Genomic DNA, 27,992 nt, shown 5'->3' on the forward strand with positions numbered 1-27,992 from the left:
TAGGATAGGATAGGATAGGATAGGATAGGATAGGATGGTAGAGTGTCCTAGGTGGTCAGATGTTACCTTTTTGTCATACATTTCAGTATCTTTCTGTTAAGGACTGCGTTTTTCAATCTCTCTGGAATCTAGAAAAGATCACACAACTGATACCTAAGTGCTGGTACCTGAGAGAAAGCTTTGTCTAACTTTGAGTAGTTTCTTTCATGGTACCAATCCCTTCTGTTCTAACATTTTCTCCTTAAAGATGCAAGGGGTTTGTAATGAAGAATAGATATTTTCAAGCACATTATAGGAAACAAGAACTTGCATTGAAAGTTGAGCCAAGGTGTAGTCAAACATGGGACTGAGTTAGCAGATTGGACGGTCACCATGTATCCCCAAAAGACCAACACAACCTTGTAGCCATTCTCCAAGAAAGATCTACTGACCTCCAAAAACCACAGTAGTGTGAGTAGCTTTAGTGGACACTCCCCAATAACATCAAACAGAGAAAATCGAATGAAGCAAAGTATATAATGAGAAAACTAATGTGGGATCAGTTTATTAGTTAGGAATGCGAAAAAGCTGTATACAGTCTAAGATAAAAAGACATTCTACAATTTTCTCTGAGTACTATTACTCTAGCATTTTAAAATATATGTAGCAATTGCTCAGTCTTATGGTTAGGGGTCTCTGTAAGTTATAGCTTCTGGAAATGACCAGCAGTCAATAGAGGGCTCTGATATGTGTGGAAGGCAAATGAATCAGTCTGAGAAGCTGTGGGTATCCAGGGAAGCCTTCTGGCTTTATGTGGAATGCACACACCACTAGATATGCTTATGAAAGTTATAAATTCTTATAATGTGCATTATAACACATAGTAAACCCAGCCAGAGGCCATCTCAGTGGACGGAATATATTCGTTTACCTCTGCACTGCTCCACTGTGTATTTATAATCACCAGAAACCTCTTTCAGGCACATTACAGAAAGCAATCTTACTATATCCTGTGTGTTTACTCTTGCCATGTTTTTTAGCTCCATGAAAATCCTGTGAGGAGTTGATCATTTTACAGGTGATAGTTATGGGTGAATTATAAGGGTTTTGTCAGCTCAATAAAATCTATGTGCTATTTTTAACAAATGGAAAGGACCCTCAAGAAACGGTTTCATAAAATTAAATTACAAGACACCACATGTTAAAGCTACCTCTGAATCTATCAGTATTCCATTGAGATTCAAGCTTTTGTCACTGATTATTTTAAAAACAATGAAGGAAGGACTAAGACCTATTATTTTGCTAAATGGACATAGCAATAAACTAATCTCCAAGTTCTTATCATAATTCCCATAGATTAGTGAGTTCTGTGCGTGTGTTTGTAAGAGTTGTGTTTATTTGGGTACAAGAGAGAAAGTGAGTGTGGGAGGGAAAGTGATGAGAGACAGAGAAAGACACAGAGAGACAGAGAGATGTGAGAGATGGAAGAGAAAGAGAGATAGAAAATGAGAGACACAACATACAGAGAGAGCGAACACAAAATAAAGATAGGTAGGAAAAGTGGTGGAACAGGATAGGGGAAAATTAATGGGAAGAAATGAGGAGTGGATTTAATTAAAACATATTTTATATATGCATATTAAAACATAAATATGCGTAATACTTCAAATAATCATTTGGAGAAATTGATATAACAATAATGTTTTATAGTGGTATAGATACCATTTAAGTGTATTTTTTCTTATAATTCAAGACAATAATTCAATAATATTTTATTACCCCATTATTTTGTTCATGCTTAGAACAAACTGATAGCTCTGAAAATTAGCTGTAGCTTTATCTTTAAAATATGAAGTTAAAAGATCACCATACTGCTTCCCTGATGTTATATAATGCAGCCATATACTTGTTGAACCACCCTGTGACTACGAATAATGGCCTGTGATTTTTAATACTTTTGTTTAAAATCCCATTTTTATGGTTCAAGAAATGGGTGCTGACCCACATACTGTAGGTACTGATTTATCCATTTCCTATCCCATGAACCTCAAATGGTTTTGAAACAGTTCTGAGCAAGCCATTGAACATCTGAAAGTATTTTATGATAGCTATATATTTTTAAGTGAATTCCCATTACACAAAGGTTTAAATTGCCAAAGTTATAAAAGGATTATTTTTCTAACAAGTGAACTTGTGTTCTGTTCCTCATGCCCTTCTCTATTCTGCAGTTTCTCTTTCAGTAAAGCCAGCCTCTACCATCACCCAGGCAATTAACTCTGACTGTAGTTCACCTGCGAACTCTATTCTCATCCACTTAGGAGGTGCTGAATTTCACCTATCCCAGGTGGGTCTTTGAACGCAGAATAAGAATGTTGTGTGAACTGGGTATTATCTTGTTTAATATTTTACAGTGGCACACATAGATGGGGAAACGTATGAAGGTCTTCAATTGGAATTGTGTGCTCATACCAAATCCCATTTTGAAGCCTCTTTGTTTTATAAAAGTATTAATACTGTTTTACAGGGTAAAAAAACAAATGCATCCTTTAAAATATGTAATTTTTTATTGAAATATGTTACTAATACACTTAGTTGTCATAACTTTTTTCTTAAAACTGTAAACATAGGAAATGTTTTAAGTCTTTTAAAATGTATTCTGAGATATCTATTTTCCTAACATGATATAAGAAGCATGCAAAGATGTTTTCCTGTTTCCACAAAGAAAGAGGTTTTCTTGACTCTCCTCACAAAGCTGTTCCCTTACAAGGCCCCCAGACAAATACACTAGTCTTCTTTTAAATACAATGTGAGGGGAAAGCCAGGGCCATGTACTGTCCCTTCATGAGTTGTGAAACCAAGAAATGGTTCTTCTCTGGGACAGAAATCACATTCAGGGAAGAGCATGTTATACCTTAATGTGGAAACCTAACACTCTTCCACCTCCTTTTCTCTCTAATTTCTGTACGTGTGTATGATGTGTGTGTGTGTATGTGTGTGTGTGTGTGTGTGAGAGAGAGAGAGAGAGAGAGAGAGAGAGAGAGAGAGAGAGAGAGAGGGAGGGAGAGCAAGTATGCATGCATCTATAGAGAACAGAGGTTGATGCCGAAGAGTCTCTGTCAGTTACTCTCCATTTTAATTTTAGACATGGTCTTTCTTTATAGCTGAAGCTCACCAATTAAGACTGGCTAGCTACTGGTCACAGGGACCTTGCTGTCACCTCCTTCTTAGTGCCAAGACTGCAGGGAATGCATTGTTTTTGTGGGTTTGGAGAGCCTGAGCTGAAGTCCTACATCTCCTCACCTTTGAGGCTCCTCTTAATCTTGAATTCTAACAAAGTGAAAACATTGGAAGAATTATGTTTATGTGTGTGTTAATTTTGGATGTAACTTTAAATAAAATAATGCAAACATATAACATTTTAAAATTCTTTTTAATATTTTGGTTGTAAGCTTCACCTTATAAGAAAAATACTTGAAACAAATATTAAAAGATAGATTCTCAGTGAGCATAACAGCCTTAGCAAATGTGTAAAGGCATTGACTTATATAAGATCAATTTAGAGATTACTTGATTACTTGGATTAAGCTCCTTCAAATGGATTGAATATATAGTAACAACTCTTAGTTTTGATATAGATACATAATAATTTAAATATGCTCTTTTAAGTAGTACACACACACTATATATATATATATATATATATAGAGAGAGAGAGAGAGTTCTTTTTGAATAAGTCAATAGTATATTTAATTGATGTTCTCTATATAATTATACAATTACTATTTAAAAACTCAACATATCTTAATAAATATGTTAGAACGAAATTGTCACTCATTAAACTATATTCCAAGAACACATCAAACTCATCATTTACCAATTTCAAGTAGTTAATCCCAGGGATGAAAGGTTGGTTGATTATATGAAAATCTATTAACATAATTCACTATATAAACAAAGTCAAAGAATAAAACCCCACATGATCATCTCCTTAGATACTGAAAAACGTTTGACAAAATACAACATCCCTTCATGTTAAAAGTTTTGGAGAGATTAGAAATTCAAGGCACATACTTAAATATAATAAAAGAAATATACAGGAAACTAACAACTAATATCAAATTAAATGGAGAGATACTTGCAGAAATCCCACTAAAATCAGGGACAAGACAAGGCTGTCCATTCTCCCCATATCGATTCAATATTGTACTCAAATTTCTAACTAGAGCAATAAAACAACAAAAGGAGATCACTGGGATACAAATTGGCAAAGTAGAAATCAAGCTATGACTATTTTCAGATGATATGATAGTATTTATAAGCAACCCCAAAAATTCTACCAGCGAACTTCTATAGCTGACAAACAACTTCACCAAAGTAGATGGGTATAAAATTAACTCAAACAGATCATAGCCTTCTTTTATACAAATCATAAATTGGTTGTGAAAGAAATTAGGGAAACAACAACCTTCACAATAGTCGTAGGTAATATAAAACCCTGGGGTAACTCTAATCAAACAAGTGAAAGCTCTGAATCACAAGAACTTCAAGTCCCTCAAGAAGTAAACTGAAGACCTTAGAAAATGGAGAGCTAAACGATGCTCATGGGTTGGTAAAGTTAACATTACCGAGAGTAATCTACAGATTCATTGCCATACCCATAAAATGTCCAACACATTTCTTCAGCGATGTGGAAAGAGTTATTCTCACATTCAGCTGGAAAAACAAAGCCCAGGATAGCAAAAACAATAGTTAACAATAAAAGAACTTCTAGGGGAGTCACCATCTCTGATCTCAAGCTATACTCCAAAGCAATAGTGATTAAAAAAAACTGCATGGCATTGCTTCGGAGACAGAGAGGTCCATCAATGGACTATTATTGAGGTTCTAGAAACAACCACACAATTACAGAAACTTAATCCTTGACAAAGAAGCCAAAAATATACAACGGAACAAAGAAATCGTCTTCAATAAATGTTGCTGGCCCAGTACTTGGGAGGCAGAGGCACGTGAATTTCTGAGTTCGAGGCCAGCCTGGTCTACAGAATGAGTTCCAGGACAGCCATGGTTACACAGAGAAACCCTGTCTCAAAAACAAACAAACAAACAAACAAACAAAAAACAAACAAACAAAAACAATAATAAATGTTGCTGGTCTAAATGCCAGTAGTATGTAGAAAAATGAAAATAGACCCATATTTGTCACCTTGCACAAAGCTCATGTCTAGGTGGATCAAGGACCTCAACATAAAACCAGGTACACTTAGTCTAAGAGAAGAGAAAGTAGGAGAGACTCTTGGACTTTTATCTAAATTTTTATAGTAATAAAATAATTTAGTTAAGCTTACCATAAGTTCTTTTTATTTCAATCCTACCATTTTAATGCATCATTTATTATTATTATTATTATTATTATTATTATTATTATTATTATTTCTAGAAAATAATATGAATCTTGGTTATGGAAATAGTTTATAAATAATATCTTCAATTTCTTATTTTTTGTGAATTTGTCTTTTTATCATTACATCTTTAGTTAAAAGTACATTATATATGCCATTCTTATTAAGCATGTTTACATGCCACATAGGCAGCATGAAAAGGATCATAAAAAGAATCACTGTGCTCTAGGAATGGTGTCAGAGGAAAATCATGGTGCTTTCCTACAATTTGTTATTTATATCAGTGAATAGGAGGATATAGCCCAGCCTGGGTTTAACAGAATATTGTATAAAAAACACAATCAGTAGTCAAGATAATGGAAATAGCAAGGAGTGATTCATTTTTAAGAGCCACTAGCAAATGATTTTTTTCTTACATTTTATAGTAATTTTTCAGCATAAATAAGAAGATTAATGACTTTGATATGTAGCTTTAATTTTAAGCCTCTGTTTCACTACATTTCTTCCTGTTTTGAACAATCTCCCTATTTGTGAGTCTCCTTAGATCTCAGCTATCTTATCATAAGTCCACCTACAATAGAAGCAACATTGCTTATGCTACCATCAACAACTAATCTTTTATCTTCACAGTTTTAAATGGAATATCTCAGAGATTTTTGTTATTTACTTTATTTCATGAAATATCACTTCAACCTGTCAAATTTACTCTAAAATTTCATGTCATATTCTATTTAAACCAAGATTAATTCATGTGTCCTTAAATGGTCTCAAGAAGGAAAACATTTATTTTATTTTAGGATTGATAGTCACCATTTGTATTTACCCTTGTCAATCATATCAATTATTTTTCAAAGTGTCACAGTTACTAATTGGAAATCTGCTCTGCATACCTTTTATTATGAAATATAGTTGGAATGTTGCAATTATGTAATTAATTATTAGTCTGAAATGATATAGATTTATGAAATATAGATAGATAGCTATAATATAGGTCAATACACTGTCACTGTGATTATAAATGTTTAATAAGATATAACTGAAACTAAAGAGGTTGAGAATATAGAATTATAGTAAGTTTTAGAAAATATTTTGTTATATTATTACAATGCAGGTTTAGAGTTCTAAAATGAAGGCTGGGTATTTCTCCTTTTGAAGTTATTATTCCTAAAGTGTTATTTCTTGATAATTGAAATATTAAGTTTCAAAAGTTTAGCAATATTAGTAAGGATCTCAGCGGAAAACACAAGTTGATTAAAAGTTGAAGCCATGAGGAGTTAAATAATTAACTAATATAAAGTAAGCAAGAAAGCAAGAAGTAAACTTCACGAACAGCTGAGGACTTCTATATTAATCAGATCTTTTTTAAGGAGGCTGGGGTAGGAGATCATTTCAAAGGACCAGTTTTTGAGAAGATTCCACAGGAAGAGCCAATTTATGTGATGCAAGACCATAGGCAGTCCAAAAATAAGGTTGGACACAGGGAAACATATTGTCTATGTTTTTTCCAACTTGTCTTGTCAATCCCTCAAAGACAAAAGGACTGTTTTTAATTTCAAGAATGGGCAGTGACCCACCCTTGTCTTCTTGTTTAGGTTTTTAAAAACTAAAAGAAGGAGGGATCATGTCATGAAAGATTTCCACCTTTTTTGTAACCACCTTGCTGTATTCTTTATCACCATTGAATCACTTTAAAAGTAGCAGGACCAAAATAAGGTTGGAAGTGGGGAAAGGCTCAATGTATTCTCTCACTGATCTTTTAAGAAGGGTCTCTATTTAGAGAACACAATGTGAACTTATTTGTCTATCAGTGGGTACCTGTATCTTGGTCTAGTATAAATCTAACAGCAGAGATCAATCACAATGAGTGGGAAGAAATATTAAAACTATTGATTAAACTAAATAGTACACTGCACATCTTCAGTCCATCTTATAAACCAAATGAAGCAAATTTTATCACTAGACCTATTTTCCCTCATTTATTAATAGTTGTGGACAAATATAACACCGTGGATGTAGCCCTGTTTCCCGTCATTTGAAATTCCTAAGTACATTTTTTTTTTTTTAAATTTGGTTGCTTTCCACTCTGAGTCTGAATGCTAGGATTTAATTTATTATTCATGTTTTTGTACCAGAATATGACTGATTTCTAGGCAAGAAAAACAAGAGAAAATGACCAGTTATGTTATGCAGACACATAAGTCAAGTCAAGTTATCTCATCATTAGCATGCCATATGCCTTGGTGTCTTTTTATATAGACATATCCTTGTCTTCTAGCTTAGTTTTATTTTTATATAAATTAAAGGAAGAATGATATCTTCATTGCCATAAAAGCACTTAAAAAATGAGCAAAAGCAACTCCGTGTAGTGTTCAAGGAGAGTCTTCTTAGGTATTTTGTAGTCAGATGGTGATTTCTGTGCCTGGGAGATCTGACTACAGTCTGGACACAGACATTGACATGAATACTGAAGAATCTTGTATATTAATGTGGTGTAAAGAATGCTCCCCCAATTATTTCTATTTGGTTAATAAAAAGCTGAACAATCAATGGCTGGGCAGAGAGATAAGATGGCAGGACTTCCAATGCCAGCAAGGGCTCTGAAGAGAAAAGCCAGGGGAAGGGTTTGGCCACAGGCAGTTGAGAGTCCAGAAGAAGAAGGACCATGAGGTGGAAGAAGAAGAAGATTGTTGCCATGTGGTTAGGCCTGAGAAGGAGTATCCAAGGGAGTGCTTCATAAGTACACACAACTATAAGAGAGGGAGCCAAGGAGAGACTAAATGCAAGTAAACTGGGGCATGTGGCTGTGATGTAACTAGACAGCATAGAGAATTAGGAATATCTCTTCCGTTATTGTGCTTAATGCTTGTTGACTATAATTTTGGGGGAGCTAGCAGGGTTAGAAAAAATGTCACTTTTAAATTTTTTCCTGTAGTGTAGAACTCTTAAGAACAGCAAGAGATTTAAAACAAACAAGTGAGTGATGATTCAAAACACTGTATATTATCCTCAAGGCTGGGTTCATGCTTAAGGACAACTGGCCTATACAAATGGCCTATACAAAAACATCCCTTGTGATGTTTTGGTTTTGTTTTGATTTTGGTTTTGGTGTTTTAGACAGAGACAGGAGGAGTTGAGTCTTGGAGGAGTTGACGGGATATAATTGGACAGAAAAAAAAAAACCTTAAAAATAATAAACTTTAAAATGATGAGCCATTTTGGTGAATTTACTTGCCTTTGTCTAACTATGTTTCCCATGTCTTTCACAATGACAAGTATGTCCAATAAAAATGTGGTGTTCATTGCAGATGACAATTTTGAAAGGTCTCAAATTAAATGACTCTGTTCAGGTTTCAACAGTTAAAAAAAAAAAAAAAACTGACATAAGAAGCAAAGCTTTCTAAACCAGGAAATCCTAAAGAAGTAGAAGAATCTTGTTTTCCAGAGGTAAGTTATCCAAATATTTGAGTATTTAAAAAATCATGCCTCAACAAACAACATTCAGAAATTATTTTGGAAACTTGCACAATTTTCAGCATAAAATATCAAACTGAGCATCCTCCTGAAGAGCACGATGAAATCTGAGCCTTCACACGATGAAATCTGAGCCTTCACATGATGAAATCTGAGCCATCACATTCTATTCTGTGAACAGCATCCTCTGTTCAGCATATACACACAGGGTGTGCTGCCTTTCCATTACTTACTCGGTTACTCTTTTAGTTACCAGATTGATTGACTTCTATTTACTACAGATTAATAGATGAAGGAATTACTATGATTTCATACAATTGGACCAAAAACACACAATAAAAGAGTAGAGCTATAGAAAGAAAATGGAGGTTTTTATATGGATCATAGATAAAATTGACATTCAATAGAAGTATATTTTGTAAACTTATGATGTTAATGCTCATGGCACATGCAACAGTTTTTAAAATATACACAAAAGGAAGAATACATGAATTAGAATAATTCATTACAAAATATCAGCTGAGGAGAATAAGGAGGACCTGGGGAATAAAAGTAGTTAACAAACAGTGAAAACAAACACAATGAAATGAGAGATTATAAATTTTCTTATCAACAACTCAATTAGATTAATACATTAAACTATGTAAAGAAAAGGCAGAAATCTTCGAAGCATAAATGGTTCTTGTGAACATGATAAAGAAGAATAAAATGTCAAAAAAAATTAAGGCAATCATTAACAGAACTAAAGGGAAAAAAGGAAAACCATGAAAATCAGAGTTGAGATTTACTACTTATGGTTTTCAGTAATGGAGAGAGAACTAAAAAGAAGATTGTAGCCAGGTGGGGAATTTAATAGAATCACAATCAGGAAATCTAAAGAGAAAGCACAGAAAATTCTCAAGTACAGGCTATGAGTTCTTTTGCAAAACAACTGTCCATTGAAGTAAAAGTACAGTAATTCAAATGGCATTTTTGGTTGGATAAACAAGATGACATTATACATTAAAAACCTATAGAAAACTGTAATTTTCAAATATGTTTGACTCTATTGGCATATTCTCAACTATACCAACAAATTTAATAGAACTCACGAGAGAATTTAAACCATTAGAAATGAATGTGAGTAAAAACAGAAAACTTGCAGGTTGCAGCAAATTCAGCACATGAAAATGTATTACTATGCATGATTTCATTTGGATAGAAGATGTCTTCTATCAGTAACCTATCTTAAGACTTGAAAATCAGCAAAAGAGACATAAACTAAACTAAAAGCTAACAAAATTACTGGGTTATAAATAGTACAGTGAGAAGCCAGTCACAATATCACATACCTATAATTCTGTTACCTGGTAGGCTGAGATAGGTTATATCTGTTAGAGGTCAACCTGAATTAAATAGTGTATTCCAGATGAGGTGGCTAAATTAAATGTAAGACCCCATCTTAGAGGAAAAAAGAAAATCACAAAGAAGTAGAAGGAAATACACTTAAAGAAAAATATTACAAGGAATCAATTAAACTGCAACTTACTACATTATTTCTCTTTTTCATATTTATTATATATTTTATTAACATCAATAATAGAATTGTTCAATTCTGCTTTTCTAAAGGCAAGCAAAATCGTTTGAATATTATTTTGATAGTCATAAACAGAAAAAAATCCCCTATTTAATCCTGTGTTCCAAAATACTACTCTAATGGCTACAGAGATATTAAGGTTGTAAATAGATATAGCTTGTTAAATTGACACTGACAAAATAGAGACTGATTTAAAAAAAATAGTGTAGCACATATGAAGCCCTTAAATCCATTTGTATTTCTTTTTAGGATTATATAAAAATATAAACCAAGGACATAGTGGTTTGATGATGACATATGTGCATTTGTTTAGGCACAAATCTATTTTTAGCTTTGGAATAGAATGTTTATTCAACATTATTTATTAATACACTTAAAATAAAGCTAAATTGAAATAGGCATAGATCCTGTTCTCTTGTGCAAAAATGACAAATCCTAATTACAAACTGGAATCTCTTTGTGAAAGAAATTTCAAGAAAGTCAAGAAATAGTGTCAAGATGGAGAATATATGTTCATCATACTTAACCATTACTTAGTGGGAGACAAATATTGTCATTACAATAAGAGATTATAATCACAACTGAGGAATGTTTGTATGTGTGTGTGTGTGTGTGTGTGTGTGTGTGTGAGAGAGAGAGAGAGAGAGAGAGAGAGAGAGAGAGAGAGAGAGAGAGAGATTCAGTATTCACAGAACAGTGTTTAGAACCTAATATCTGTTCAGATACTATGAAAGCAGGAAAGACTTGAAAAAGGCAGCTAATTTCAGTCTTCGGAAAGAGCAGCAGGTATTTTCTAGCCAGAGATCCAGTTCTGTATTCCTTATTCATAGTTTTAGTAGGATATCATACACAATAATAAAACAGATGTTAGTATTTTTTGTCTTTTATTTTGATTCTGTATTTGTGTGTGCTCACAAGGGTGTGTGTGTGTGTGTGTGTGTGTATGTGTGTGTGTGTGTATACACACTAAAGCTAAAGAAAATGGAATAATCTTGGATATCCTTTTGTCTACAGAATAACTTAGCTAAAACTAGTCTTTAGTTGGCAGTCATGTTGAATCATCAATATAATTTATATATTTAAATATTAATAATATAATCTAGAAATAAACTGAATATTCATAATTATGAATATTATGGAATGCTATACTTGAGTTTGCATCAGTAGCAACACAGATAAGGTTTAATGTCATTACTGTACTCAGGAGGTATGTCTTATTAATTCTAAATATGCCTAAGGAACAAGCCAAATTTACAAAAAGTTAGGTATTAGAGCTATATATTGAGGTGTCAATTAGATTTTAAGGATATCATTTCCTCAAGTCAACCATGATGTGGAGATAGTTGTCACCCCAGTTTACAGATGAGGAAATAGAACAGAAAAGCTGCTTACCTGATCATGAAGTTAGAAAATAGCAGATATGAGATATAGATATGTATATTCTGACTCTATAATATCTATCCTATAGAAACGTTGGCAGTAACTTTCTTTGTATGCTGGTATGTCTTCAATTAAAGTAACTTCTCACCCAGCTCTGAAGTCACATTGGAACTAATGTACATTCTCTAGAATAATGCTTTCTTTTTTTTTCAATTTTTATTAGGTATATACTTCATTTACATTTCAAATGCTATCCCTAAAGTTCCCTATACCCTCCCCTCCGGCTCCCCTACCCACCCACTCCCCCTTACTGGCGCTGGTGTTCCCCTGTACTGGGGCATATCAAGTTTGCCAGACTAAGGGGCCTATCTTCCTAATAATGGCTGACTAGGCCATCTTCTGCTACATATGCAGCTAGAGACACGAGCTCTGGGGGTGCTGGTCAGTTCATATTGGTGTTGCACCTATAGGGTTGCAGATCCCTTTAGCTCCTTGGGTACTTTCTCTAGCTCCTCTATTGGGGGCCCTGTGTTCCATCCCATAGCTGACTGTGAGCATCCACTACTATATTTGCCAAGCACTGGCATAGCCTCACAAGAGATAGCTATATCAGGGTCCTTTCAGCAAAATCTTGCACAAGAATAATGCTTTCTTTAAGCATCTATTTGATAAAGGTGACATAAATGCTTCTATTGTGGTTAGTAGATCTAGTTTGCCTCAACTGTAGTTTCTAAGATTGTAAACTGTGTTTTTTTTTTTTTTTGTAGCTTTTGAACTTTATTTTTTCTTCTTTTCTATTTGATACTTACTTCATTTACAATACAAATGCTATCCTGAAAGTCCCCTATACCCTCCCCCTGCTCTGATCCCAACCGCAACCCCACTCTTGCTTCTTGGCCCTGGCATTCCCCTCTACTGGGGTATATGATCTTCACAAGACCAAGGGCCTATCCTCCCATTGATGGCTGACTAGGCCACCCTCTGCTACATATGCAACTAGAGACACAGCTCTGGGGGGCGGGGGGGTACTGGTCAGTTCATATTGTTGTTCCTCCTATAGGGTTGCAGACCCCTTTAGCTCCTTGGGTACTTTCTCTAGCTCCTTCATTAGGGGCCCTGTGTTCCATCCAATAGACGACTATGAGTATCCACTTCTGTATTTGACAGGCACTGGCATAGCCTCACAAGATATGGCTACATCAGGGTCCTGTCAGAAAACTCTTTCTGGCATATGCAATAGTGTCTGGGTTTGGTGGTTGTATATGGGATGGATCCCAGGGTGGGGCAGTCTCTGGATGGTCCTTCCTTGGGTCTCAGCTCTGAACTTTGTCTCTGTAACTCCTTCCATGGGTATTTTGTTCCCTACTCTAAGAAGGAACAACACAGCCTCACTTTGGTCTTCCTTCTTCTTGAGTTTCATGTGTTTTGCAAATTATATCTTGGGTACTCTGTTTTTGGTCTAATATCCACTTATCAGTGAGTGCATATCATATGTGTTCTTTTGTGATTGGGTTACCTCACTCAGGATGATATCCTCCAGATCCATCCATTTGCCTAAGAATTTGATAAATTCATTGTTTTTAATTGCTGAGTAGTACTCCAGTGTGTAAATGTACCATATTTTCTGTATTCATTCTTCTGTTGATGGACCTCTGGGTTCTTTCGTCTTCTATTCTTTCTGCATCTGTGTTCTCACCCATATTCTCCACAGCCACCTCTTATTCCACCCCAAGCTACATGTTCTTGAATATATTTTGAAGATATAAAGATAGATGGCTAGATAGTGTGTTTCATACAGTTGAAAAATGGCAATTTTGGCCTAAAATGTATTTCTATAATTTGAAGGGACAAATTAGTGTAGTTGGAGGTAAGAGGGATTTCCTTTGCTTTCAGAAGGAAAGAAATCCGTAAGACATATACAAGTCAATTTTCTGTATGTTTTGTATTGCATGAATAGGAGAATCTCCCTTAATGAGAGACGATGGGACTGGGAGAACAGAGTTAGCCAGAGTCAGGCTGACTCCATGACAGGCTACATACTGGCAGTTTTGGAGACCAGGTCTAAGTTTCTGTTTCCCCACACTGGAAACATCCAAAACATGCCAATTCTGGAAGAAAAAAAAAAAAAAAAAACAAAAACTTACAGGCAGCCAGTAAGAAAGCTGTCCCTATATCTATCCTGAGTCAACCACAAGGGCAGACAGTCAATCAGGAGCTGTAGAAGCTGCTCCATCATCTAGCTTGATTCAAGTATAGTTGTGGGATCATGAAAAGCAGCCTGTTTTCTTGTATAGTTAAGTTTAAATACCAGAGACCCAGCAGATTAATCTGGAAGGGACAGAAGGCCCATTTACCATGCTCCCAGACACTAGGCTCCTGATATGAGGCCCCTGCTCCATAATTCTGTGGGCCATCAGCCATGTAGGCTGTCTGGACTCTACCCCCCACAATTACCTGACAAAAGCCAGGTATGCTCTGCCCCCCAGTTACCTGGCAACAGCAAGGTAGCCCAGCCCACTATAAAAGGAGCTGCTTGCTCCCTCTCATCCTCCTTACTCTTGCCTCTCACTCTCCTTCTCACCTTCATTGCTCCCTCTCTCTGCATGGCCATGGCTGCCCTCTGCTTCTCCACTCTCTCCCTCTCTGCCTTTCTACAATAAATGCTTTAAAACCATGGACTACCTCTTCTCATTGGGATCCACCGTGCTGAAGCAATGGAGCAGGTTTCCCTCTAATGAGCCAAGCATCTAACTTCCCTCTAGGAGGCCTCACTGCACTACAACCATGGCCACCACTGATTCAAGCCACCTGCTGAGCAAGTCACCTGAGCTAGCCAGAATCTCTTCTCCCCGCAGTAACCTGCCAGAGCTTTCTCCTCCCTGCCCCTTTTCATTCTGCCCTGGGCCAGAATCCACTCAAGGGTCCCCATTCGGTTTTCAGCTCTTCTGTGACATACAGTGGCATCTGGGATGTCTGAGAGCAAGAACCTGTCACCCCTGGCCTCCATGTGGCCCAGAGAACCCAGATCTGACTCTTCCGTGGTACCCAGCGATCTGCAGTGCCTGAGAGTTGGAGTTTAACTCTGGCAGTTCTACAGGGACCCCAGACTGTGCCCTTTCCTCACCCTCTGGAGTGGGATTCTGTTGCTTCTCACAGTCCAATGCCCACCCAGTGGTTCTGCGGGATCTGCAGCTCAGTCAAACTCCTCGCAACCACCTCACCCAGCGGCCCTAGCCCCATTGTCGCAGGACCCCATTTTTTACCCCACATATAGTAAATTAGCAAATGTCCTCCAAATCCTCCAGATCCTTAACCAATCACAAAGGCACCAATACCCAGGAGATAAAGACAACCAATCAGAGGAAAGAAAGGTAAAAGTCATCTAGTTCTACCCTAACAGGCTTTAAATTGACCCTGCAAAGTCCACAGCTCTGTTTTCCATCAGAAGTATGACAGAGCCCTCCTACATGCAGGGTTTTCTTCTTTGTCATTGGATAATGTTTGAGTCTTGGCTACCATTGTTCACAAATCATAGACCTTTACAGGACCAGATGTTACTTCATATCAATTTAGTATAGGCCCTCAAAGCAAATTTTCAGTGCTAAAGTAACTTTGATGTCAGGGTTCTAGTTTTTAAGATTACACCTAAAAGAAATTGGAGTTAAGTTATATCCCTCCTGGTGAAAGCCAATATGAATGATTGTATGTAAAATCTCCACGTTTGTTTAGTAGATATAGCTACTTGGTATGATTTGACCCTCTACTCTACTATGTTGAACATAATCATTTATCACAGGAAACATTGAATATGTGCTAAACTTCATGTATGTAAGAGTAATTTAAGGGTAATTGCTCTTTAATAAAGATGTAGTACACACCTGGTAGTGTTGCATGAGCAATTTGGTAATCACCAAATGAATGAGAAATGGCATGTGGAGGGGAGTTCTGGGAAAGTGGCAGAGTTATGAACGGATGTCTGAGAGAAGAGGGAAGGTTCCTTTTTCCTTTTTCTTTTCTTTCCAGAAAGGCTAATTTTGGAGCAAAAGGCTCTAGGGGCTTGAAAGCAGATGGCAGACTAGAGAGTCTACAAAATCCTGGGGTGAGAGGCAGACTTAGCAATGTGATCAGAAGATGTTAGACCTTATGAATGACTTTGTTGTCTTGGGACTTTATTAACAATAACAAAAGCCACTGTGGTATTTTAAAAAAGATCATCATTCTCAGACTAGCTCTGAAATATTACAGCATTTTAACACAGGAAATACATGAACATGTAGGAGGAGATAATGGGCTATTTTGGGACATGCTCAGGCACTGTAATTCACAAAGCAGAAGCACAAGTAGTCTTTAAAATGGGACATTAAAATTGGAATTTTATATTTGGTACATGTTACCATAGATACACATATCTACTGTAGATAGAGATTTTCTAGAGTGTAGAATATAAACTGACATGAAAAAGAAAGAAACAAACAAAAACAGCCTCTTAAATGAAGAGCCTCTGAATGGTACAGTTTTATCAACAAAATAGCTGGTGCACAAAATCAATAGTTACCAAGAAAATGGAAATATTTTAAGTAATTATTGTTATATTTTACTTTTTACTGATTAAATAATATGTGACTATGACACATGCTGTTTACCCCTCACCCTGTCCTCCCTTATCAGTCTCCTATTGAAAGAATATTATCATTCCTTCTTATGTAAAGGTTCCTTTCATACATACATATCTTTGTAGTTATTTATGTAGTTATTTATATAGTTATTTATTTATTCATATTTGATCATTTGATTTTAACCAGGACCATATGTGTTTAGAATTACCTATGGAGACCAGTGATTTTACCTGTTTAATATACAATTGAAGGAAATTGCTGTCTTTCTCCTTGAATCAATCAATTGCAAATAGTTCAGCATAGTTGGGTAAAACACAGTGAGCTTCTCCTTCATCCATGAATGTCTACTGACAGGCACAGATTTATGCAGACAACCTTACAGAGAACCTTTTTAAATAAGAAACAGTGCTATGATCTTATAAAAATATATGTAGGTGGGGGTATCCACTGGAAAGTCCCAGACTCCAAGGAAGACAGAGGTTCCCAGGACCCAACAGGGATGACTTCAGCTGAAATAATCAACAAAAGGGAGAAAGACCCTGTAGTGGCCACCTCCAGTTGATAGGCATGACCCCCAGTTGAGGGATGGGGCCACCTACCCTCTCAAAAGTTTTAGCTAAAAAATGCTACTGTACAAAGGAAAGACAAGGACAAAAAAAATGGAACATAGACTGAAGGAAAGGCCATCCAGAGACTGACCCATCTAGGGACACCAAACCCCCACACTGTTGCTGACACCAAGAAGAGCTTGCTGACAGAAACCTGGTATGGGTGTTCCCTGAGAGGTTCTACCAGTACCTGACCAATACAGATGCAGATACTTACATCCAACCATCATACTGAGTCCTAGGACCCCAAAGAAAGAACTAGGAGAAGGACTGAAGGAGCTGAAGGGATTGCTTCGTAGCTATATCATAGGAAGAACAATATCAACTAACTGTACCACCCAGAGCTCTCAGAGACTAAACCACCAACCAAAGAGTATACATGGAGGGATCCATGGCTCCAGAAACATATGTAGCAGAGGTTGGCCTTGTCTGACATCAGTGGTAGGCGAGGCCCTTGGTCCTGGGAAGTCTTGATGCCCCAGAGTAGGGTGATGCTAGAGCAGTGAGGAGGGAGTGGGTAAGTGGGTGGGAGATCATCCTCATAAAGGAAAAGGGAAGGGGGGGCGGGGAGATGGAATTGGAGGCTTGTGGAGGGGTAAATGGAAAGGGGGTTATTATTTGAAATGTAAACAAATGAAACGATTAATAAAAAATTTGCATCCTGACATTTAAAATAAAATGTCAGATTCCATTTGCCCTGTTTTCTAGGGAAGGTTCAGGAAATAGACAATATTGGTAAATTAGAGCATAATGACAGACACTTTCATATTCCATAAAGGTGTTGAGAATTTTAATGTTAATAGATTTTAATGAGTTATACATCCTTTCTAGAAAGTAGGATATTACTGTGTGGTTTTGATTATCAAATTAATCATATGAGCACTAACAATGGGAGCAAAATCTAAAGCATCAATGCTTAAAGCAGTGGAAACATTTGCAGTTCTTTGTGTCAGTGAATAGCAACTGCATAAAGAGAAGCACAAACACCACACACACACACACACACACACACACACACACACACACACGGGGGGGGGGAGAGAGAGAGAGAGAGAGACAGAGACAGAGACAGAGACAGAGACAGAGAGACAGAGAGAGAATGAGAGAGAGAGACAAAGAGGGTCTAATGTAATAAATTTTATACAATCTGAATTCTCACTAAAATATTTAGCACCAATATCAATATTTTAACAAAATGTTAAAGAGAAAGACAAAGGTTTTGTGTTTTTTTTTTTATATATACTGCATTTTAAGAGCAGCACAGAGGTTTGTTAGTCTGGGTTTTTTCTTTCATTCCTTTGTTCCAAAAACATCAATATAAACAGTGCATTTCAGAAGGCAGATCGAGAACTACATGTACAAATCTGATGGATTTGTTTACCTGTCATGGGGCACCTCTGCACAGGCTTTGTGATCATTTTATATTGAGAGTTTTATAGGAGCATGTAGCCTTGAACTGATGAATTACTAAAAGTGGTGCTTAGAGTACACTTGACATTATTTCAATCTAAAAAAAAAAATTAAAAAAAAAAAAAACACAAAAAAAGTGACATTGAATTTTTTTATGTACACATTGCCCAGAGGAAATAGTAGTAATTTTATCACCTTCTTTAAACCTCATTATCATAAAATTTTACCTAATAAAGTCCTAACAAACCATGACATCAAAGCCCTTGTCATCTGATTCTATATTTTCATGTAATGTAGAGTGCTAAAATCTTCCCTGGACTCAGAACAGCTAGAGTTAACTACACACAATCTTCTTTCCCACTCTGCCTTCCAACTCTCCAGCCTAGGAGAGAGATTTAGGAAAGCACAATTTGACCCATTTGAACATAAGTAATACACTCTAAAGAAACCTGGGACTTCTAAATAATCTGGACCCAGGTGTATACTATTTAGCTCAATACCTGTAATAAGGCGATGCCTGCAAACTTGAGTATGAGGTAGATTATGAGCATGCGTGAAGTTCTGGGTTCAATACCCAGTGAGGTGATTTGAATATACTTGGCCCAGGGAGTGGGACTATTGGTAGATGTGGCCTTATTAGAGGAAGTGTGTCACTTTGGGGGTGGGCTTTGAGCACCTTCTCCTAGCTGGCTAGAAGGCAGTCCTTTGTTTGCCTTCAGAACAAGATATAGAACTCTCAGCTCCTCCAGAAGTGTGCCTGCCTAGATGCTGCCAGGCTCCTTGATGGACTGAACTTCTGAAGTTTTAAGCCAGACCCAATTAAATGTTGTCCTTCATAAAAGTTGCCTTGGTCATGATATCTGTTCACAGCAATGGAAACCCTAACTAAGACACCCAACCAAAAAAAAAAAAAAAATCAGTTAGTCAGTCAGTCAATCAATTAATGGTATTTAACTAGATGGCCAAATCAACTAAAGTTCTAAAAACATACTCCTTTTATAAACTCAGTTAATGTACACCAATGCCTTTATCAGTGTCTACTTTAAATAGTTTTACCAATAACTACCACCTCACTTTTTCTCTTAATCGCAACAGTGAAAACTAAAAACATAGCAGATTAAAATAGTTTTGATTTATCTCACTTGTATGTCATTTGTGACAAATTTACTATGTGTTTATAATCCTCTACTCTTGACAATCCTTCCAGGTTTGTGTGTGACCAAGAGTAACTGAGAATACAGACTTGACTGTAGTGTCCTCACCCCAGGGAAGTTCTGGGACCCTGAAAGCCAAGCTTTATCTGAAGCTCCTTCCCTAAAGTCAAGTGTGACTCAACTATGGCATTAAGATACACAGGATCTCTATATCAGGGCCAATGATTGGAATGTTTCTTGCAAATGTATCATGTTCATTACCAGACATGAACTATGCTTAGTAACATTTAAGCATTAATAGATGTTCAGACCTTTAAAATCACTTACCCCTTAAACTTTCTGGGCTAGGCTACAGGTGAACAACATCATTCCTATATTTCGCATGGATACTGGGTGCTGAACTTGTGTTCTCATGCTTGATAAACAAAGCTTTACTCACTGAGCCTTGTATATACAATCTTCAGCACTATTTTCTGGAACTGAGAAAATTATAAAACATATGTATTAATACCTTTTAGTAAAATAAATGAGAAGGCTTAAATTACTTTTGTTATTAAAAGATCAAGAATTTCAAATAGAGTATTTAATAATGAAAGTTATTTCTAATACAGTAGTTATCAATATTTTAAAGTAAATATTTCATGTGAATGAAATTTAGGCTATTTACAAGGAAGATTGATTATGAATGATTTATGTATATTATGTGTTAAAAGCCTGCTATATTTTTAGTATTTTTCCAAAGTTGTATCTTTTCTGAATAATTTTATTTTCAATTATTGATATTATTCTGTGATTTTGTGGTCTGAGGGGCTGTACAGACAAACCTCTCATCTTTAGAGAATACGCTAAGGCAATTACCCTACCAATTAAATTATGTAAATCTGCAGTTGAATTTATGGCTTTAATCACCCTTTTCACTTTGACTTCAAATTATGTGTCAGAGAAACAATTATACAATATGATTTTGATAAGCTGAACAGAATGATTTTGTGGGCTTCTATGAAGGAAGGACGAGATATATTTATGAAGCAAAGGATATCTTTAGAATGTTTAATTAGACTTAAAATCAATTACATAAAGCAAATGGGAATCTGCAACAATTCTTTAAAAAAATCATAAATATTTCATCGATTTTAAAAACCCACCTTTTTTTTTTTTTTTTTTTTTTGACTTGAGAAAAAGTACAATGTATTTGAATGCTTGGATAAATGTGTAGCTCCATCTCTAAGCAAAAATACCTCATGTAGTATTTCCAACCTCCAAGTGAGAGGACTGAGTTACCCAGAATCAGGCTGACTCCATGACAAGTTAGAAACTGGTGGTTTGGGAGACTAGTCATAAGTTTCTGTTTCCCAGAAATGAGAACCCGGATCCAGGAACCTGTCACTAACCAATCTGATGATACCTTGTCATCTGGTCGAATGTAAGAATTGGTAGCTAGAACAGGTAGCAGCCCCCTGAGAAATTTCCAGAGCTAAACCAGTTGTAGAATCAGGCAGGCCCCTAGAGATAGAGCTAACAAATTGAGGTAAAGGGGTACATACCTCTTCCTGGAATTCCCCTAACTGACAATAAAAGCTGGGCCTATGATTCCACCTGGGAGTGTGTATCTATCCCCAAATGGGGAGACCCCCTCCATGCAGGAAATTTGGCTAAATAAACACTCTTTGCTTTTGCATAGTAGTTGAGACTGGGGTGTTTCTTCAGAAATTCTTGGACCCTAAAACAGGTTTGTCCCTGGTCTTAAATCATGAGCTCTGGGGAGGTCTGGGGAGGTCCCTGGACCCTAGTCACCTTCACTTTCCCCAGTCTCTATATCTAAGTCAGGTGTAATGCACATAGCCCTCTCTGGTAAGTCTGCTTGAGCCTAGCCTACTCTTGCTACACACAACATCTATCTAGTTTGGAATGTTCCCTAGTCAACAGGCCACCTCTACCCTTTCCAATCCCATACCTAGCTCCAGACACATATCTATTATTCTGGCTGTCAGGTGAGTCTCACAAACCCTGACTCTCCTGGGTCATTCCCAACCTTCTAGTTTGGCACATTCCTTCACACTCTGGACCAGACAGTTTGGTTTTCTCTTTGAATCCTAACCTGATCTTGCCATATCCTGTCTTCGGATGTGCCAGTCTAGAGTGGTGAGTAGTATAGAGCCTAGCCTGCCTGAACTATATGCAACTTTTATGATTGGTTGGTGTAAAAAAAAATAGAAGAAAATTAATGAAATGCTTATCTATATAGATATAAGAGGTACACAGTACTCTAAATAAATGAATAGAAAATACATATTCTGGTTAAAACTCTCTCAATACAGAACAAAGAGAAAATGTTGGAACCTGCAAGAAAAGAACTATGTCACTTTTTCAGGAAAGCCCAACACAATACCTACCACTTTCTCAATGGAAACCTTAAAAGCCATAATATCCAGGAATAATGTAGTTGCTAACCTAGAATGCTGTACGTAGAAAAGCTATCTGCCCTAGTTATATAAGAAAGACAATGTTCCATGACATAAGCAGGCTAAAAGAATTTGTATCTACTGAACTTGTATTGCAAAAGACACTGAGAGCACTAGTTCAGACTGAAGAAGGAATAAGCATAGCAGAGAGAATGAAGGACAACAAATGAAGCTATCATGAATAAACAGAAATATGACTGAGAACACAGGCAGACAATATGAGAGCAGTCAATGCACATTTTTCAATAATATTTGAAATGTCAATGAGCTTGTTAGGAAACAAAATCATTCCTTCAACACCCATATGGAAATCACCTTACCTTCAGACATGGAAACCAAATTAAAATAAACTTATGGGGGAAAAAAAGTATCCTAAGGATCTGAAACAAGGAAGCAAGCAAAAGTAATCCTCCTAGTATCTGAAAAAATAAACTTAAGTCAAAACTAAATCAACATAAAGAAGAGCATATAAATCTAATACAGGGCCCGAACTTCTAAAACAGTGGGAAAATTAACCATGAAGACATTGCAATACTCAAAATATACATTCCAAATGTAAGCACACCAACATCATGAAAACATATGATGAGGATTGAAGAAAAACAATAGCTCACGTTTAGTTAGCAAATTATCTTAATACTCTAATTTTCCCAATAGCTCATTTGAATGAGAAATAATCAGAAATATCAGAATTAAATGATGTCACACATGAAAAGGATTTAAGAGATACCTACAATATATTTCAGAAAACCACCAAAGAATATACATTTTACTCAGCAGTCCAGAGATATGTCTCTGAAACAGACTGCATACAGGAATGTAAAACAAATCTTTTAAAAATTACAAGAATTTAATGAGCTTCATATATTTTACTTGTCCAGAATGCAGTAAAGCTTAAATCCAGCAGTAAATGAATGTCTAGTTAAGTTTGCAAACTAACTGAAATTAAATAACACATCACTGAATGATGAATCGGACAGAGAATAAAAAAGATATAAAATTCCTAGAAATAGTTGACAATACAATAAGTAATAGATAATACAGTACAATACCACCACTGGTACCTGTTAAAGACAGTCCAATTATGACATAATTATTAAGTGCACGCATTAAAAATAATAAGGAATACAAATGACTTAACAATATAACAGACTTGGTAGAGACAAAAAATGAAACTGAAATCTAATAAAGAGAAAAAATGATAATCACAACAGAAATGAATTAACTTGAGACAAACCAAACACAACAATAAGTTAACATATTTAAGAGATCATTTTTTGAGAGTTAAACAACATTTAAGAGATTTGACAAAAATAAGTAAGTAAATTGGCAGAAATTGACCAAACTTTTAAATAATATATCTCAAATAATTCTTAAACTATTATTTAAAATCATAAGTATTTTTATGCTTCTTCTACAGAGCTAATTTCATTCAAATATATAAATCAGTAAAAACACAACAAAAATGAACTCTACAAGTAAATACCCCTGATAAACACAGATATAAAAGTTCTTAATAAAATTATTGAAAACCATATACAGGCATGTATCCAAAAGACCATCCATGATGATCAAGTTGGCTTTATGCTGGATATGTAAGTATGGTTCAACGTATTTATGTCCATAAACATAATAAAGTATAAAAAATTTGTCTTAAAAACAAAAATCATATGATAATTTCAATAGATGCAGCAGGTCTTTAACAGAATCCTATATGCCTACTCGGTCAAACTCATAGAGAGGAGCTGGAGGGAATGTATAGAACTAAAGTAAAAACAAACAAACAAACAAACACACACACAATACTGTCTTTAATGGAGAAATACTTAAAGCAACCGATTAAAATCAGGAATGAGACAAGGTACTCTCCCAAATACTTGTCATGTTTTTTTTTTATTATTTTTTTTTGAACGCTACCAAGAGCAGTAAAAAAAGAAAACAGTAAAGGAATGCAATTTTTTTAAAAAGTCACATTTTTCCAATCTTCAAATTATCTATAAGAGATGCTAAATCTTCCACTTGAAAATTTTACAAAATGATCAATATTTCCATCAAACCTGAAGTATAAAAAACAAATTGCAACATAATGCAGGCTTTGTAAATACTGGTAACAACCATGCTGAGAAAAGAAAATGGACATACTCCTATTCACTTTAACCTTTAAAAAATCTAGGAATAAACCTATCCGTGGAGATGAAAGAACTCTACAAGGAAAACTTTAAATATCTGAAGAAAGAGATTTATGAAGACACTAGAAGTTGGATATATCTCCTAGGGTTGTATACTGGTCTAATTAATATGAAAATTACTGCTCTACTGAAAGCAATCACAGATTCAGTGTCATCTCAATCAAAATATCTCCGCCATTCTTTGTAGAACTAGAAAGCATCTTAAAATTTGCACGGAATAATGAAAAACCCACAGATAGCTAAACTGATTCTGAGCACAAAGAGCAATGTTAAAATTCGAGCTAGGCTATAGAGTTATGGTTTAAGAAAATCTGAATGCTACTGGAACAAGAACAGACAGCAATATAAATGAAACAAAACAGAAGGACAGAAAAGTTACAGAAAGTTCATACTTGACAAGGATGCCAAAATATACAGAGAAGATAGAATAGCATCTTCATCAAATGATGTCAAAACTTGTCCACATATAGAAGAATAAAATTAGACCCATGTCTATGACCCTGTCCCCAAATTCACTTCAAATGGATCAAACCTAATAAAACCATCACCACCACCACCAACAACAACAAAACAACCAAACAAAAACTCAACTTCAAACCTGAATTTGTTAGAAGGAAAAGTAGGAAAAACACTTCACTTACAGATAAAGAACTCTCTGATTATGTCTCTACTGGCTCATGAATTAAGACCAACCACTGAAGTATGCACCTAATAAAACTAAGAAACTTCTGTACAATAAAGGAAAAATGAAGTCAACAGGAACACAAAATAGGAGAAAACCTTTGCCAGCTGTGCTTCTGATAGAGAATTAAATTTCAGATGATACAAAGAATAAAAGAAACAAGGAGTTAAGTAATCATAGGACCCAATTAAACAATGGGCTATATATCCACACATAGAATTCACACCATAAGATAGTAAAATGGTTAAGAAATGTGTTAAAATTGTTCATATCTTTTACTAATTAGAGAAATAAAAAAATTAAATCTTGGAGATTGATCTTTGCAAGCAGAATGTCTAACATTGAGATGCCAAATCTTTTAAGATCAGACGCCATTTTAGAGAACCTGACCTATGTTTGAACTTAGGTAAACTAACAGGCTGCTACCTGGCATTAAATTCCAAGTTACCCCCCCCCCCAACAAAACCTGAGCCTAGCTCCAGTCTCTAGGCTAATCCCCAACAAGAGCAAGGTTTCCAGGTTACACCCCCAACAGGACCAGTGTCTCCAGGTCATTCCCCCAACAATCCTGCACCCTAGGTTACAAGGCCACCCCTCGCCTAACAAACACCAACGCAGAGCCGAGCAGAAGTGAAGTTTATGATCTGACTCCCAGCACCAGCCAATTATGTTAAAGCCACAGTAACTTTCCAATTAAATGCTTACACACGTACTCCCATACTCCCTGTTTGCTGCTTACTATAAAGCCTTGCCCTGATAAGACACTGGGGATTCTCCCACCACCAAAACCACCCTGCGTGCTGTGCTGGTGATGCACTGGGGAGGGCCTGAGTTAGTTCAAATAAAATAAAATACCCTGCTATGAGTTGCATCATATTGGCTCCTGTGTGTGTTTTTGGTGCTCACTGACATTTCCCTGGCACAACAACAACAAAATAACTGGTAAGAAACATTGGTAAGGTTGTGGGGAAAGGGAAAACTTTATTCATTGTTTTGGAAATGCAACCTCGTGTAGACCCTATGTAAATCAATACCTAGAATTTTCAAAGAGCTAAATGAGTAATGGATTTGCCATCCAGTCCACAGGTTCTTGGTCAGTCATGTTCATTGCTACTAGTAAATAGAAATAACCAAATAATGCTTAAACCGATGAGTGGATATTGAAAATGCAGCACATATAAAGAGACAGATGGAATTCTACTTAGTTTTTCAAAATTAAATCAAGGATTTTACAGGTAGGAATAGAGAACTGAAAAAATTATAATAGGTGAGGTAACATAGTTCCATAAAGACTTGTGTAGATTTTTGTCTGATATTCTTAGTTTTGAATCTTTGGATATGAATGTATATCCTAGAAGAACTACAGAAAGGGAGAAGGAAGAAGGGAACATGGAGATGGGGAGGAACAGCTCTAGAGATTCGTGTGTTAAGACACTGGTGCTATGAAAGAAGAAATAGGAAAAATGGGGAAGGCTTTATCTGCAATTCAGAGGCAAAGAGAGGGGTGGAGGATAAAGAACACTATTGCACTAAGGACAGACTTAGAAAGCAAATGTCTCATGTTGCCTTTCATTTGTGGATGTGAGCACTGACACGTATATGTCAAATACATACATATACACATACATATATACATACATACATGTCATACACGTGTATATTACATAGAACCAACTTTACCTAACCAGTTATTGCTTTCACTTAATCCCATGAAATATCAACTGGAAGGATTTTAATTGCTCTCTACAAGCCATCACATTCCACGTAAGTATATTCATGTCTCTCAGTTGGACACTTCTGGCTTTTAGTATCAGTCAGTTACTGTCAATCTCATTACACTGCTCTGATTGAACCTCAGTATGATTCATTCATCAGAAACTTGGAGAATAAAGAGACGCTTATAGAGAGTGATACTCTGTGTGTGATCACAGCTGTATTTTTATTCAATCTCTGACTGTACCTAACTGCTGCCCGTGGGTAGCAATGAAAGGAAAACGTTGGCAAGTTTTCCCATCATGTTAGGAAGACAGAATTTGAATTCTTTTACTCTGTAGGAGTTTAATGAAGTTTCAAAAGCTAGAATTACCAATATCAGTGCTGGAAATTTTAACAACTTCTTGGAAGAACTTCAGCAGGAATTCTGAATGCAAGTTTTCAATTCTGACACAAAAATCTTAGAAGAGAGATATTAAATGATGAATAATATGAATGTAATAATTATGATCATTTGTTTAAATCATTCTTTTAACAGAAATAGAAAAATAATATAGTTTTAAAAGTTTCACTGATTCTACTTAGTATAAGTGGTTTGGCTATTTATAAATGCTTTTTATTTTTAGTGATAAACTATTTTAAAATAGAAAAAGTAAATTTTAATTCAATAATTTGTATTAATTTATTCAGTTACCCCCATCTAAGATGCTATAGTAAAGTCTAGACATTTGTCCATGAAGTCCAAAGCTTAAAATAATAAAAATATTTTTAAAAATATTGTTAATAAGTATTCTTCATAAATGATTGGGTAATTGGAACATCAATAGTACATAATCTATATACAGAAGGTTCCTAGAGGTGGAAAAGGATGTAAACTAGGCTATTATTTAATGGGTACAGAAACTTTTACTAGAATGTGAAGGCAATGCTTTGGAAATAGTTCTGCTGGTTAAATTTCATTTAAATATCCAAAATCTAACCTAATCATACACTTTGTAACATTTGCATAGTAGATATTAAACTAATTAAAAACAACCTAGAAAATACATAATTAAAAGGGAAATGTATATTGTAAAATTTTCTTTATATGAAAAATTGAATAGCCTAAGTGTATGGTTCAATAATACTTCTTAGTGTGTCTTGTTCCATAAAGGTGCCGGCATATTTTTCAGATCATTAAGGCATGCTTTACTTGCTTGAAACATATTACTCAAAAACTGTTGAAAATAAAATAATTTTGATTTTAAAATTGCAACATGAGTGTCACACAAGTCAAGCAAAAGATTTCTATCTTTATGACACATCTGTTTCTGTGGTAAAGTTTTTGTTTTGTTTTGTTTTGTTTTTCAAGAC

The sequence above is a fragment of the Mus pahari genome, chromosome 4 (assembly GCF_900095145.1).
Source record: "Mus pahari chromosome 4, PAHARI_EIJ_v1.1, whole genome shotgun sequence".
NCBI classification, from domain to species: domain Eukaryota; kingdom Metazoa; phylum Chordata; class Mammalia; order Rodentia; family Muridae; genus Mus; species Mus pahari.